Raw genomic sequence first — 13214 nt, forward strand, 5'->3', positions numbered from 1 at the left:
GGCCTGAAAGATGGAGAGAGAGAGAGAGAGAGAGAGAGAGAGAGAGAGAGGGAGAGAGAGAAGGAGAAAGAGAGGGGCTGGGTAAGAGAGAGGCAGACTAGCAGGGATGTGATCTGAGCAACACAAAAAAGAATGGAGCCAAAGGCAGGAAAACAGGAATATTCAGTGGAAATGTATCTCTAAGCAACATATCTGATCTCTAAACTGTCCTAGGTTTCCACTGCTGTATGAGAAACCTGTTTCATGGAGAAAAACAGTAATACCTCTCCAGAGATCCAGAGCAAGGCAGCTCCAAGGAGACTTATGAGGAGAAAAACATGAACTAATGAGAGAGCAGTTTTGGAGTGGCACATGGACAATACATCTATATATATATCATACATACATACATATCATAACATATCTGTCATTAAATGTACCTGCTGTGGCAGCGATGCCAGGAGGCTCAGTCCGTGCTTCCTGGCCAAGCGCCTCAGGAACTGCTGGAATCCTACAAAACAGTTTACCTTCATTTAGGACAAAGCAGCTACACAGGCACACTGACCATGATACTGAGGCATACAGGATGTTTACACTTTCATCTCAAAATGTTAATATCACCCCACAACATTTCTCAGCATTGCAGGAATCACTTTCATTCACTTAAAACAAGCCACTTAAAGGGAAACCTTGACTTTTTGACTTGAAGGGTTATTTTTCTTCTTCAGCCAATGGACACAAAACAGGGAATCAACTAAACGCTTCAGTCAACTAAACAATGGCATGCTAGTATTGGCAGCATCATTCATGGAAAGTCATGGATACTGATGTGTCGACAGCTACCTCATCGGCTACCCATGGCAACCGATTCCATAATGAATGAATGAAAGCAATGCCAACAAGCAGTATTTAGTGGGAATTCAAACCATCACAGTGTCCCTTTAAGTTGGTTTGACCAGACAAATTGAATAATGGAAGAGAATGGAGCTCTCAGTGATGGTCGGATTCCTGCTGGACAGCCACAGTAAAAATATATCATTAGCCTTAATTAGCCTGTGTCATATTCTACCTGTGGATGGCGCTGTTCTCCACACTCAGAGTGGTGGAGGGAGGAGAGGAGGGAGAAACAGAGGTGGAGGGGGGAGAGGAGGAGGGAGAAACTGTGGGGGAGGGGGGAGAGGAGGAGGGAGAAACAGTGGGGGAGGGGGAAGAGGAGGAGGAGGGAGAAACAGTGGGGGAGGAGAGAGGAGAAAGGCGGCGTCTCTTCCTCGGGGGAGAGGAGGAGGGAGAAAAAGTGGAGGAGGGGGAAGAGGAAGGAGAGGAGAGGGGAGAAAGGCGGCGTCTCTTCCTAGGGGGAGAGGAGGAGGGAGAAACTGTGGGGGAGGGGGGAGAGGAGGAGGGAGAAACAGTGGAGGAGGGGGAAGAGGAAGGAGAGGAGAGGGGAGAAAGGCGGCGTCTCTTCCTTGGGGGAGAGGAGGAGGGAGAAAAAGTGGAGGAGGGGGAAGAGGAAGGAGAGGAGAGGGGAGAAAGGCGGCGTCTCTTCCCCACGGTGGATGAGGCACGGCTAGGAGTCGGCCATGTGCCATCATCAACAGCCTGTTAGAAACAACAAGGTGAATTTCAACATACTGTAAATTACCTGGGTAGAATTATATGTAAAGATGAACAGAAGTCATTTGAATTTTAATCCTATTTTTGTTCAATTGAATGGCTAATTGGCCCTTTTCACAAACATCTGCGCAAGTAACTGTGATGGAGGCTGACAAATGCTAACTGCCTAACGCTAATTTCTGTGCTGTTAGCATTTTGTGACCCTCAGTTTTTTGTAGTTGCGCAGTCGTCTGACAACAGAAACAGAAACATATGTCAGTGACAACACCTGTATTGTATTATACATTGTGTTGAAACACAAAATAAGTAATCATACACAGAGTTACAGGCGGCAGAAAGTTTGCTTTTTAACATTGCTGCCAATGGTGAGAACCAAGTTATACCTTGCGGAAGTAGGAAGCCCATGTTTGTTAAAAGGGCCTCGTAGGCTAATGAGAGACTTATTTGTTTGGTCTGGTATCGTTGTCCAAAGCAGACGGAATATGTAGATCTGTTTATGTCTCATTGGCCCAATGAATATTATCAAGGATTTAAACAAAGTTCTTTCTAATGTTATTTGGAAGATTTTAGCTCTCTTAAACGAACAGATCACCCATTTTTTTTTTATTTTGTTATTATCTAATGACCCTCCTGTCAGCTGAAACACTGAAGTTTGTATTTATAACACACGTCAAGCTAGCTAGCAGCTCCATAGCAACTTTTTCCAAAACAACTGGAGTGAATAGAGATAGTTTATTTAGTTCCAAAAAGGTAAAACATTACCATAAATGAATCTGAATCCAAACAGCATAATAGAAATGTTTTGAAGCCAAACCATTGCACTGTGGTCCAAAAGTCCAATATTCAGGCCTAGTTTACCTTCTCTCCCAGATTTTCCGCACTTCTTCTGCACCGCGCCAACCGTCACAACAGTAGCGAGCAGATGTTGCCTTCAAATACGGTCAGAAAATGTTTCATTACGGGAAGAGCGCGCTTGAACGACCCAATAAAATGGTAAATACCAATGGGAAAGTCAAATTTTACATGATAACCAAGAAGCCAAGATGTGACATTCTCACTTTTTGTTTAACTTCTGGTACCATGCATAACAACTATAGCTAATACACTATTAAAAAATCAATTACAAAACTGTTGTGAATATTCTCCTCTTCATTCTGCTGTTGTAGCACAAAGTAGCTCTGTACCGTTTGGTTTCTAAAATAGTCACCAAAAAAGCTACTTTTGTTGCAGTGCCAATTTAGTTATTTCTGACTGAAAAAGTACTTGAATACACGACGAGTTGTATTTACGACTGGAACATGCGAAAGTACGAGCAAACAAGGAGCACCTGAAGGCAGCAAGACTTCCACCAGATCGCTGAGAGTGAGAGTGGTAGCACACTTATAATGGGATCAACATCTAATAATTTACTGAGCCAAAGTTTAGACCATGGTTTCGACACTATATGTCTTCATCAGGGCATAATGTATGAATACAAATAAATGTGATACAGTTTCCCTGTTTCCCAGTTTTCCTGCAGGTACACTAATTGGACGACTGAACAGAGGAAATTGATCCTGAAGCATTAAATTATTATTAATTTTTTATGTAATTATTTAATTGGTAATAAAGTAACATTTGAAACACAAAGTATTTACAAATTTGGAGTATGAGTACTTCAGGACAAAATTAATAACAACAACAACAACAATAATAATAATAATAATAATAATAATTATAATAAAAATAAAAATAATAATAATTTATTCACAGTAAAGATATTTTTTTTGTTTAGGAATAGCCCCTGTTCAGTAATAATGTCCAATTTTATGTCCTGTTTTATCCCTGTTGTATTTTTTTTCTATTTGTTTTTGTTTCCTTTTTATCCAGTTTTACTGTGGGCTATTTATTTAATATCTTATTAGCTTTGTAAAGAACTTTGAAACGATTGTTTGGAAAAGCGCTGTCTAAATGAAGTTCTTATTTATTTATTATCTAACCAGATAATATCGCTAGTCGTGGCTCATGCTGCAGAAACCATTTTTTCCTCTAAACATTGAAACATCACGTGTGTGTGTGTGTGTGTGTGTGTGTGTGTTCGCTGAGGTCAAAAGCATTCTAAAGTCAGAACAGCGGCTCGAGCTAAAGCGCGTGCTTCATTCAAACAATAACAAGTCCAGTGTCCGCGCGCAGTCGAGAAGCTTAGAGCGAAGCTCCGTGAACTAACGACGTTAGCAACACTTTGACCCCACGGACCCATAAAAATCCACAATAATTCATAATTAATGAAACAATTACTGTGTTTTACTCTGAACCGTCACATCTCAGTTGACACACGATTTTTTTCTGAGCTGCATTTCACATCCTTCACAAAGTTTCTTACTTGTAGCTCAAGTTACACCGTGAAAACGCACAAGAGAGACAATTTTTTTTCCACTACAAAGATGAAAATGAGTCAGTCTTACCGGTTTGGAGAGGTCGCTGCCCATGGTGCCAAGTCCTAACCAGGTCCGGCTTTTGCTGTGAAAATTTAACCAAAAGAAAAAGAAAGAAAAAAAAACTCTCGACAAAAAACAACAAAAATTCACCCAAAAACGAAGAAAATTCACGAATTAACGAAAAAAATTCACGAATTAACGAAAAAAATTATAAATGAAAAACTAAATGAATTAAAAAGTGCTTAAATGAATGAAGAAATGAATGCAGTCAAGCGATGCCAAAATGTCTCTTGAGTCGGAGCGTGCTCTCGGGTCAAGTCTGTGGGGACAAGTGATGATTCTCATTCCAAACAGCATTTAAACAGGGAATGTTGCACTGTGGCATCACAGCTGTTCTCTGACTCTAAGAACTAGCAGCTAGCAACACAGAACCATAAAGTAACTACTGGACCTTTTTACAGCAATGTCTCTTTTTCCGACGTCTTTCATCAGTTAATACAGGTGCGCATTTGGCCTCTGGACTCGAGAGTAAACCACCTAAAGCCAGTTTGACCAACTTTATATTTGTGAACAGTTTACCCATTTTTTAAGATGACAAAAATCTTCATGATATGAATTCATAGTTAGACTGTAGTAGGCTAAATTGTATCAAACTTGTATGATAGGGGGAAATAATGATTTTCTATAAAGACTGGTGATTTTTTGTTTATTATTTATTTTTATTTTTATTTAGGCTATGTTTTTATTTTTGTTGACCAAACCACTAGGCCTCCATCACTGCTTACCTCCATCTATATATTTGACATGCTGATGATGTGACAGCATTTTCTTGCTCACATTTTCTACACTTGGTCACAAATCATTCATTCATTGCATTTTTGAAAATGGCTCTTTGCAAAAACAAGTCATCTTTCATGCTCAAAATCATTTCTTTTGATGCTCAAATAATCATGATAGGGAAATACCTTGATCTTTGTTACTTTGTTCCTCTCTCCCTCCCTCTTCCTCTCTTCCACACACTCAAAAAACACACACAGATCACTGAAGTGTCGGCTTCAGCAGACAGGAAGAGAAAAGAATGAAGAAGCAGTGTGTGTTCAGCCAGACCTCCATGGCTCAAATCATCTCACTCATGCAACATAGCAGCATCTGCTTTTATTTCAGGTGAATAAGCCGTTTTACATGACATAGTGCTTCACTGTGTTTTATATGTGGCACCTTTTGTCTTATCAAAGCTGTCAGGCAATTGTGAAAATACATATTTCCATACAAAATGACTGTTTGGAGCCACTCTTTTGAGTTTGCTTACACGTGTTTTTTTCCTTCTTTCCAGACGCTGATCCATTCCTCGCTACTGTTCAGCCAAAGATTCCTCTCCTCTTTCCTGTTGAAGACACACTCACACACACACACACACACACACACACACTGAGGAGGCAGAGCAAAAGGTTAAACATAGTTCTATTATGAAGAAAATAAGGGATGAGGGGGAAACCCTAGACAGCCCTGGAAAGATACCATACATAAATATATTCATAGAAGAAAGAGATAGACAGATGAACATATTTAAATTAAGGGCAGAATTTCCATCCAATTTAAATGTGTAGGCCCAACTAAAAGTAAATAGTTCCATCAAAGGTAAAATAATCCCGGTGGTCCAACATCTTTGAACCACATAGCTCTGACATGAAATAAATCTATTGGGAAAATGTATTTTCCCAACATATTTTATCCATGTTGGTTGTACCCATTTAGATTAAGGGCAGAATTTCCATCCATTTATATTGTGCTAATCCTACTGGAATTGATCACATTCATCAAATAACAGTGAGTCAAAAGCTGCTTTTAAGATACAATTATTAAAAAAATGCACATTAAGAACTTCAGACCAACATTAGCATTCGCAGCATTAGGACTTTTTGTTTTGCGTTTATTAATTTCAAATCGACCAAGGCGCTTTTCAAGACCAACTGCCTGATTGAAATATAATTTTGCCCATATCATAATGAATTTGCAATAATATAAAATATATTCATCGCTATGAATTGTGGGCAAGTTCCTCAGAAAAGTCTGCTGATGGGCGTTGAAAAGTCGGCATCAGAGTCCTCACGCTTCAAAGTCTGTGAGGCCATGAGTGCAGACAGAGTTGAAAGACCAACATCATATAAACTTTCACATCAGCCCCTCACGCCCCACGTTGTCTGGACCTCTGATCGACGGTGAAATGTTTGATGGGTATACATGTAAACTATTTGACATACCTCCGTTTTTATCAATCATCTGGTGAGAAATGCTCACTACACACCCGGACTGCATGGAGGGATTCAACAGCGTTGATATCTGTCCCCCTGTGGCTCCACTCGCCTTGGCTTTTGCAGCTTGTTTTTTGGCTTTGTTGAGCTTTAGCTTCCCCGATCTACAGTATATTCTACTGTGGTGGGCCGTCACGGTAAGATCATGACATGCCATGCTAAAAATATTTTTTCAAATAATTGTATTTTTGGCTGAAATGGTCTCACTTATAGGCTAAGCTGCTACGCACTGAGAATCAGCAGAAACCAATGCCTACCTGCATTCAGGCTAGCCTAGATTTTACCTGTGGAAAATCCCTCGATGATACATGTAGGAGTTTCTCATCAACATATTACTGTCAAATTACGGTTATGATGAAAGAATTAGATGAAAATCCAATGACAACGTGGTTATAACAGACAGTAGCCCCAACAATCTGCCTGACGATCACTATTGCAAATCATTTTACAATGATATATTTCGAGAAAATTCTACACAGGCTAACTGTAAACAAAATTTTGAACAAATTTTATAATGACCTAGTTGTGAAGATGTTAAACATCTGTCCCTCAAAATGTGATGTAATGACAATAATAACAGAATCAATGCAATGTAATTATTTTTTATTTGTATAAAAGTAGAAAGAAAACAATACATACACAGGTGCTGTTTTCACTGTGGCTTAAAAATCATTTTCACTGCTATTTAACACCAAGAGCAGCAGAGTAAACAACATGACTTGTCTTCAGAAAAGACACAATACTCTGAACCTGTTGGATGCCTCTTAAGCATTCTCTTTACTCATTAGCTTGCAGCTAGAAGATCCATTCATTTCAATGAGGAATGCTAACAACACGTCATTTTTATGGTAGCGGTTCCGTTTTTTACAATATACCACAAATGTTTGCATACAGATAAAATTTGAACTTCTGGCAAAGAATCCCAATAACCTGTGATGCAGTGGCAAATAGAAAGATGAGTAAACTATTGGCTCCAGACAGTGATCACCATGAGGCAAACAACCACCAATATAAACAAAAAACAGTTATACATTCAGAAAAAATATAAAGACATACCCTTATATAGTTCCACCATTGAATACCCAAAGGTAAAAAGGTAGCACACACACAGATCTTCAGGACAAAGTTGACTAATCTCAATTTCACCAATTTATTCTGGCCATGTCAACAAACATGCTAACGTTTGGGCCTAGTGGCCTTCATCAGAGCATGTGTGTGTGCTACCTTTTTACCTTTGGGTATTCAACGTTGGAACTTAAATGACTTTGGTTTAGCACCACAAACAAAATACTGGGAAGGCATCCTTTCAAAGATCTAAATACCCTTATATAACTTTCATCAGTTTGATACTGCTGATTATGAATTTATCTCTAAAAAATATATAGCAGCCTACCCAACGTTACATCCCTGCCTTTAACTCCAAAATCAGTTGTACGTGGTAGAGTAGGAAACACAATGGACCTGTTAGTCACATGAACATCATTATTATGGGTTTGTTCCCTACCAATCCTTACATTTAGACAAAGGAGTAGGCTCAGAAAAGGAAAACATGGGAATGGAGACATTTTTTGCAATCTGAGACTGTTTGATACAAGAAATGACAAATTTCCCTGCAGCAGTCTAAGGTCTGGGTTTAAAGCCACTTTGGCAGGTAGCCAGCCATTTGGAGGTCCAGTTCTATTCTAGAAATCTAGTTGTCTGGTAGAAAAGTGAAAGTGGCTGGTGAATTTTATCCGTCACTGTTTCCTGCCCTGGTTAGGATGAAGGTGGGAGGTGGGGGTCAAATGAACATTGAACTGTTTTATCTGAACAGCATTGGGAATTCTATGTTCTTATACTGTGTACGAGACCATTCCTGCTTTAGTGTTGGATTTTTATACTGTCGAAGACTGTTTGTATTGTTAAAAATAAGCTTGTCCATGAACCAACTATTTCATAATGTACTAGACCTTGCATTTGTATATCTTTCTGTCTTTTGAGCAGAGGGGCCGTGCTGCAGGGAGTAGACTGGGTCCTGATGTGTGTTCACTGCATGCGGTGTGGTAAGCTTTCAGTATGGTGAGCTTTAGAGTTTGCAGTTAACCCTCTTCACCTAGCGTTCATTGGATCTGCCGTGTACTAGTGTGTATTGGTGTATTGTGCATGTGGTGTGTCGTTTTTGGGGTTGTAGTGTCTCCCTGCAGTACGTGCCCTTGTCTCACTCTGCCCCCTAGTGGTGGCTTTCTTAAATGATTGCTCTCTGCCGTTACAACCTGCATCATTTTATCCATATTTATGATTTGTAATAAAGAGATTATTGTTGGAATGACTTTTTACAGCAAAACCTTCTTAAACGGTATGTTTATTTATCATCTTCACCACACACACACACACACACACACACACACACACACACAAACACAATAAACATGAAATACACGGCACAGTGGACTATAAAATGTGTCACATAGTAACAAGACATTCATTTAGCACTCAACTGACTGATGAAATGCAGATATCAGTGTGAGAAAGAAAGAAAGAAGAAAAGAAAGAAAGAAAGAGAAAGAAAGAAAGAAAGAAGAGAAAGAAAATAGGCACCTCTGTCTGAAACCTCCAAACTGTTGTAGTGACAGACAGAGAGACAGAGAGAGAGAGAGAGAGCATCAAACATGTTGAAGAGAGAGAGTTAAACACAATCAAACCATTAAACATCTCATAGACCCAGGACCCAGCCAACAGTTGTTGTTTTTTTTCTCTTTCCAGCGACAACTGAGATAAATATTCATCTCTGTCTGATGTGCTTGTCAAGTCTGAAAAGTATATTTATATTGTTGGAGTCCCCAGGGAACCTTGTATCTCCGATTTTCACATTTGTCATTTTGGGTGTAATCCTCCCTTGCAGAGAAAGATTTGTCACCCGGGGATGCCAACCATTGGCACATGTGCTGTGTAACATGCAAAATGTTTTTTTGCCAAATTCCCAATGTGCAAAATCAACTTGTGTTTGTGTTTCCAACACAGTCTCAAAAAAGTTTGGGAATAAGCATGAACTCTGAAATGCAGATTTTGTGTTGTGGGCTCAAATGAAGTAAAGATTCCATTCCTCCATCATGAACGGATTATGTGACAGCAGCACTAACTGGACCAGCTATTTTCACCTGTTTGTCACATGACAAGGTCGGCTAATGGGCCGTCGAGTTTAGGCAAGTGACACAGCTTTGGTTAAGGTTAGGGTTAAGGTGGTGCAGCAGTGTAAAAATGTGCAGAGTCTCTGCAGTAAAGTGAGCAGCTTCATCTGCATCTGCTAATGCATCTCCATATCTGTGTATCATGTGTCTGCTTGGCTGGCAGACACTAATGGATTGCAGTGACTGTTGTAAAAACATCCAGGCAGGGATGTAGTGGAGGGGAAACACAGACAGTCTCAGTTTATCCACCTTTTTATTTGTTTTAACTGACCAAATCAATATGAATCATCCATAAAGTCAAACTCATATGTTATATGAAGATGAGGTCTTTTAATGGGAAAAAGGCATGAATTAATGTTAGTCAGGGTTCAGGAGGGATACAGCTTGAGAAATGAAGTGAGGCCACCTAGTGGACAGAAAGGAAAAGGCTTTGAGGCTTGAGCATGAACTTAGTGCTGGTGTGAGCCTGCAGCTAAAATATGATGATACTGCCCCCTTGTGGCTTTCCTACAACATTACTATCTGTCTTTAACATGACAACATGGAAAATGTCTCTTCCAACTCACTTTTGTAACTGACTTTATTTTCTTTATCAGATTTGTTTTTATTAAAACCGTTGGGCTACATCTCTTTTCAGGAACTCATTCTAATTCATTGGCTCTTGTGTTTCTTATTTGATGAAGCCATAGCACTGTGTGTTGTTGCAATGGAGTTTCTTAAAGTGACAGTAACAATTACTGCAATACCTAGCCTATATGAACAATACATTGTGTTTCAAAGATTAAATTATTGTAAACATTCATAAACAAAGTAAAAGATAAGGAGAGATTAGAGATAATGATGCCAACCACCTCATTTTAAACGTTAAGAAAACTGAAGAGATGGTGTTTGACCCTAGAGCAGTGGGAGACCACAGGCCATGTGATTATCCACCATACTCCTAATAATCAGGTGAGCTCCTACAAGCATCTTGGTGCCCACATTGATAATGTTTACTTGGCAAGCCCATGTTGACAGCCTATGCTCTAAACTACAGCAGAGGTTACACTTTTTAAGAAGGCTCAGGTTGTACGGGGTTAACCAGAAAGTTATGTCCCTGTTCTACCAAGCTGTCCTGGAGAGCCTGATTAGGTATGGGATACAGGTGTGGTATGGTAACCTCTCTGTTCACCTAAAATCTAAGCTCACCCGCCTGGTAATAATAATAGTAATAATAATAGACTTTATTTATATAGCACCTTTCAAAACAGAGTTACAAAGTGCTTCACAAATAACCCCTGCAGCATTTTGTACAAGTGGCTGTATAAGTGGCTATGTGATAATGGAAAGAACAATTGGAAAGATATGTGGTAATACCTCTTTGAAGAGTCTCCATGGGATTGCATCTAGATGACATGAAGAGCAGTTAAGCTGACAGACAGTCTCCAGCAGCGTCTGGAGAGAGATCAATTCAAAAGAGGGGAATGAGACTGTAGGTGGGTGGGTAATAGTAAAGTTACAAAACTGTGGTATGATCTGACTCCTGATTTTTTCAATTTTAGCTGTAAAGAATGTTGAAAAGTTCTCACATGCTTCTGATGAATGATCAGGAAATGAGTCAACATGTTCAATAGTTGTGAACAATATTCTAGGATTATGGTGGCTTTCAGCAATAATATTGGAAAAATATTTTTTTCTTGCAGTTTTGACGGCAGAGTTGTAATTGGACTTTCGATTTTTTAACTGAGCAAGGTCCACCTCGAGTCTGCTGTGCTTCCACTTATGCTCCATTGCCCTGCATTCCCTCTTTATTTTGCGAGTATAGTCATTCAACCAGGGAGTACCAATTGGACCAGTTTTCCTTTTGTTTTTAAAGGGAGCAATTTTATTAAGAATGTCCACACAGAGTGAATTAAACTGATCTACTAAATTCTCAGGGGAAGTATGTGCCGTGAAGTTATTGCATGATTGGTCAAATTCCCTAATAAACATGGCTGAAGTTGAGGAGTTTATTACACGTCTCTTTAAGCAAGTGACTGGGGCATAAGAGAGACTGCAGACAGAGAGGTTGAAAGTAATGGTGAGGTGATCAGAGACAAAAAGCTCTTTAGTTGATAGACTGTCCAGGGTAAGTCCATAAGATATAAGAGTATGGCCCCGATTGTGAGTAGGGCCAGTAACAGATTGGGTTACGCCAAATGAGTCACATAAATTTTCGAAGGCCGACCTGAGTCAAAGGCCAACAGGTCATTTGCACAACAAACGTGAACATTAAAATCACCCATAATAACAAATTTCTCATATCTGGACATCATAAATGATAAGAGCTCTGAAAAGTCAGAGATGAAGTTAAGTTTATGTTTAGGGGGGCGGTAGAGTACTGCACAGACAATTGGTTGTTGTATGTTGTTAATGCAGAAAAGTAGATGTTCAAATGAGGTAAATTCGCCAAAGGAGATGGGAGAGCATTTAAACTCATTGCCATGTATTACAGCCACACCACCTCTTTGGCCCAAAGGCCTAGGTTTAGATAAGTGGGAGTAGTTAGGGGGGGATGCTTCAATCAAGGAGGTGGCATCATTACATTTTAACCATGTCTCTGTTAGCATGAGAAAATTAAGATTATAGGAGGAAATAAAATCATGACAAATAAAAGACTTGTTAGTCAGAGAACATTGAAGAGACCACACTTAACAGATACAATCTGATCTGATGACCCACAAACCATAGTGGGTACAGGACGAACTGAGCGTAGAGCGTTAAAATCTACCTGCCACTTATTTGCATATTTATCAATAGACCATACATGTCTCTGAGAAATGCGGACAGGGATGGCTCTGATCATTCCACAAGGGGGAGGTAGTGACAGGGGTAGCAGTAACTGTATGGAGACTACCATACAGGTAGGGGGAGCTAGAGGGGGCTACTGAATGAGTACTGTATGAGCCCAGGACGGTACAGTCAGATGGACTCACTGCAGGTCATGAGGTAAAGGCCTTGCAGGAGTGCAACGTCAGTTCAATGTTGGTTGATAAAAGGCGCCAGCCTTCCTGGGAAGGATGGAGGCTGTCTGGTTTGAAAAGCTGAGGCCTATTTAAAAAGGCAGCAAAATTGTCAACAAAGGAGAAATCTCTGTTCATACAGTAACCCTTTAGCCAGATGTGGAGTTGGCGTAGGCGACTGAACTTCACGTCACCAAAATGCGGGGAGGCTTCCCGGTGTCCAGTAGATTGTCCACGAGGCGCACAAACTCCTGTTTGTGAAGCTCCGACTGTCGGTTTTTGATGTCGTTATCACCAACGTGAACAACGACTGCAGAGGCAGAGTTATGTTTTTCAATCAGCTGCAGAGCGGTGGGTGTAACGTCCTTTACGCAGACACCTGGATAACAGAAAGTCCGGCCACCGCGCACCGCCACGTGCCGGACCATAGAGGTACCGACAACAAGCACCGAGGGTGGGCGCCACGCCTGGGTGTGCACGCCGGACCATCTGCCGGTGTGGCGGTGGTGGGATGGAGCCTGATGTAGAGACCTATGTCGCTAGACATCGGCTGTCCCTGGAATTGCAGGTGATCGAGAGGGACCAGGCTGGGGATCTTGGCGCTTGGTCCGCTGACAGCCGAGGCCGGTTTGAGGCAGAGGGGACGGTGGAAGGTGGGAGCATCCCTCCAGAGGAGGAAACTCCTGCAGACTCAGGATGTTAAACTTGTTGGCGAGCGGGATGTCCAGAAGTGGAGGAAGTGGAGAC

The sequence above is a fragment of the Centroberyx affinis genome, unplaced genomic scaffold (genome assembly GCF_046629955.1).
Source record: "Centroberyx affinis isolate AG114_WGS23_722 - 3 ecotype Tasmania unplaced genomic scaffold, CSIRO-AGI_Caff_v1 ptg003878l_1, whole genome shotgun sequence".
NCBI classification, from domain to species: Eukaryota; Metazoa; Chordata; class Actinopteri; order Beryciformes; family Berycidae; genus Centroberyx; species Centroberyx affinis.